This window comes from Anomaloglossus baeobatrachus, chromosome 1 (genome assembly GCF_048569485.1).
Source record: "Anomaloglossus baeobatrachus isolate aAnoBae1 chromosome 1, aAnoBae1.hap1, whole genome shotgun sequence".
In the NCBI taxonomy this organism is placed as follows: domain Eukaryota; kingdom Metazoa; phylum Chordata; class Amphibia; order Anura; family Aromobatidae; genus Anomaloglossus; species Anomaloglossus baeobatrachus.
The window spans coordinates 12,740,450-12,744,817 of record NC_134353.1 but is presented as its reverse complement, the minus strand read 5'-3'; positions in this window follow the sequence as shown (position 1 = coordinate 12,744,817).

Below are 4,368 nucleotides of genomic sequence, written 5' to 3'. Positions count from 1 at the left end.
TGCCCTGACCGAATAGTTAGGTTGTAATTCCAATCAGGTATCTGAGTCTCATCAGCTTGTTCCTCATTGTCTCCACCAAGGGGAGTTACAGTTTGGGAATGAGGGTCTACATTATGCTCAGAACCTTCTTCATTTGGGCCTAGATCCAACTTACAAAGCTTCTGGGGCATCAGTGCAGATCATTTCCTTGTCTGGACTCACTGCAGCTTTGGAGCAGACCTCTGATTCCAAGGATATAGTGTGACTGAACAGTTCTGCAGACTCCACCATCTCGGTTACCCCATACTCAGTAGGGCGTATGGAGACTTGAGAGCTGGTAGGAAGCAAGTGCAATTGGGGTGACACCTCAGAGGACTGGAGTATTTGGGATGCTGATGAAGTTGAAGTGGAGGAGAGGCCACTTGATGAAGCACTTGAGATCCATTCAGGCACCTGCTCTTTTTGTGCCTCATCTACATTTGGTAGCGATGGTCGTGTACGTAAGAAAGGGATCATATCAGATTGTCCACGGAAATAAGTAGCTATCTTATTTTGGCTGGAAGATGGTCTTTCTTCAGCAGATGTTACTGTTGCTTTACCTCCTACCACACGGACACAAACTTTTTTTTCCCTTTCCAACACGCATGTTCCCCTTTCCACCAGCATCTGGCCTTTTGCCACTCATTTTGTATGTGAACAAATTGGCAACTGTTTGTTGCAGTTAAAAATTGGCTACTACAGATGGAGAAGTGGGGTATCTTTCTTGACAACAGTGGTACGCCACTGACTATCACATACTGATACTATGCCCAAGGGATTGCATGGACTAGCTGCAGTTAAAAAATGGCTACTAGAGATGGAGAGGTGGGGTAGCTTTCTTGACAGCAGTGGAATGCCACTGACTATCATACACTGATACTATGCCCAAGGGATTGCCTGGACTAGCTGCAGTTAAAAATTGGCTACTACAGATGGAGAGGTGGGGTAGCTTTCTTGACATCAGTGGTACACCACTGACTATCACACACTGATCCTATTCCCAAGGAATTGCCTGGACTTTTTACAGTTAAAAATTGGCTACTACAGATGGAGAGGTAGAAGTAGCTTTCTTGACAGCAGTGCTGCGCCACTATCACACACTGATACTATGCCCAAAGGAATTGACTGAGTTGATTTGTACAGATGATGTGAAAAACACTTACACAGCGCTGGCACAGACCTGCCTAGCAAAAATTGCTATGAACTGATCTAATCTTGCCCTAAAAAGGGCTGAAATTACAACTAGTCCCTACTCCCTAAACCAATGTCTCGATTGCACTTTATAGCACCCACAGCAGCAACGGGAGCAGTGACTGACACACAACCGCAGCAATGAGATAATGGCAGCGATGGGGAAAATGGACGGGTCTTTCAGCGCAAGGACATGTGAACAAATACAGCCAATGACACATGCCCTTGCTTGTCTGCCAAAAATTCACTTTGCTGTGTTTGTGTCTGTGATTGGCTGACAGCCTGGCCCGCCCCACTGTACCCGCAGTTAGGAAAAAAAATGTCCATCACCATTCTTTCAGCACTCAGCAGCACTGATCTAAACATTGTCCCCCCCGCACACTAAACGCTGAATTTGGATAATATTATTATTAACATTGAATGACACTATTAGTGTGTAAAGCCAGCTAGTAACTAACTATGCTTTTGGTGATTGAACCGTTATCGAACGGTAACTCGAACTGTCAAACGTGAAGCTAATCGTTCGAGTTCGTCGAACGACTCAAACATCGCCAAGAACAGGTCGAACTTGAGATTGGCGAACAGTTCGATTAGAACACCGCTCATCTCTAGTCTTGAAAAGGGGGCATGGTGGAGATTCTTGGAGAGGTGCACACCTCTTAAGGACTCATTAGTGTCTGACAAGCGGCATGCGGCTCTGTGCAGTAATCAAGAAATAATACACTGGTCCCTCACTGCAGTAAGAATTCTGGCATAAGTAACACTACAGCTCGAGATAAATTAGATGATGAGCTGTAATGTCTCACACACTGCCGTATCTGTTGTGAATGTCATCCGAGTGGGTGCTGGTGTGGAGCTCCCTCTGGTGGCCAGGAATGGTAATGAAGCTGAGTTGGAATCTGTGATTCAGACAGGTGATGGAATTAATTGGGAATTCAGGAAATCCTATTACAGATCAGCCTAGTTTACTTAGGAGAGCATTGTGTGCCTGGCGATCGCCAGTGATAAATGTTCCTGCCTGCTTCTGAAGATGGCTGGTAGTTTTCCTTTTTGTTTCTCCCATTTATTTGGTGCCTGAATCTACTTCAGATACGTTTACCAGTTTCTGGGTTTAATTGCTGGATTTGCACTTAAGAGTGTTGCTGCATATTCCATTTGGTTCTGTGTTTGGTTTCTTGTATGTGAGGATCTGTCTTTCTGCTTTTGTAGTAAAGGTATATATGGTGTGAACACTGTCGCTATTAGGGGTAGTGCTGAGGTGCTAGTGAGAGGACCAAGGTCCAACCTACAGATTCAAATACAAGACACTGCACTCTCATCAGCATGAGGTAGTAGTAGAAGAAAATCAACAGATTCGTTTTTATCGTGCAAAAAAATTTTTTTATATTTATTTATGAACAAGGTAGGTGGGAAGGACTTAAGGGACGTTTCGGCCCAACCTGGGCCTTCTTCATACCAAGTCACACTGGAAGGGGGTAGAGAAAAAGAAATCACTATTTACATATATCACAAGAAAAAAGAGCATATCTATAAATCATATACATATATACATAATTACAAGAAAAGTCATGTCCTAGTAAATTTGAAGATAGAAACAGTAATAGCATATTGGAAGTTGAAGTAACTCTCAAATCGTTCCAGAAAAAACAAGTAGTGGTAATCTGAGAATATATGGAAATACATGAAGGATTTGCCTACCTCCACTCATAGATGAACTAATGTCACAGAGGGAATTTTTTTCTCTCCTTTTTAGTAGTTTTATAGGTAGTTTTAGCAATAGTGAGGAAATCCACCCAAGAAAAAATGCTTGTGATAGTTGCAGGATGCAAGCCCTACAGATAAAAGGCAAAATTATGAGGGGGTAGTGTTTCTGCAGGGGGTTTAACACTAACGGGAGAGGAGAAAAAGGATTACCTTGCTCGTTTTAGCAAATGAAATATTGCGATTTGTCCTATTAAATTGAAGGAATTTAATAACTCGTGGTCCCTGAAGGGTGAGAAGGTATATGGATCAGGAGAGTAAAACAAGATATAATGTACTCCCATATAGTGAAACCCCTATATATCATTACCTTGAGTTTGCAGCAGGTAAATAGAGACACATGCAGTGAACATTTGTCTAGGAGCCTAGGGGGCTTATTTGCATCTGTAATTATGAGGGGCAAGTTTTAGTAACAGCATAAAATATTAGAGAATAGTGTAGCTATACTTAGAAGTTCATGAGAAGACGCATATTACCTGTGGGCTTTATGGCAAGAGTGTGATGGTGGGTAATGGAATCCTCTGAAAGGCAGAAGGAGGAATATAGAGTTAACAGATTTGGAGATGGAGAGGATTAGGAGCGGAAAAGATTGTAGCATACCTCTGCGGCCGTCTTCCCAGACTGTGGCTTGGAGCAATGTGTTAACGGGTTTAGGAGCTATTTAACTCCAAAACCCGGAAGTGCACAGAAACGCCGGCGCATGCGCATTGGCGACCGGCGTTTCTATTAGTGTATTAGTGGTACCGTTTAGTCTTGAATAGAGGCGCCCGCGCATGCGCGGTATGGAAAAGCTCATACTTAGACGTGGGAAGATGCTTATCCTGAGCGCGTTGTTATAAAGCAATGTAAGGGTAGGAGGTTTGAGAGGAGGACGCCGGACATGTCAGTCTGTTGATAGTGACTGATTGTTGGTATGAGCAGGGAGATGGTATTATCTATGTAGTCGAAGTATATGGCAGTAGAACATGAAGGAAAAAATAATGTGAAGTACAGACATATACCCAATAATTTCATCATTTTGTCAAATAACAGTCATGATTAGAGTACATACAATCATTTTGAGGCATAGGAGGAGAACATGACCTATAATAAGAATTAGTTAAGGATTAATGCACACAAAAAAAGGAAGGGTCCCAATATACTATAAGAGTGAACTAGCATTACCATATATACTTGACTAAAATAGAAAGTGCTGATTTTATACGTTACCATCTAATAGTGAGTGAACGATGGAAGAAGGAAAGGTGAGGATGGTTTTTTTCAAGTTTTCTGTAAAAAAATGTATCACAATATAGTTAGTTTAGGGTAAATTAATAGACCCAATACTAAGATTATGTTAGCCAATCTATTTCTCTATTAAGACCTTTAGGTGCTAGAGTTTGGAGTTTATGGATCCAA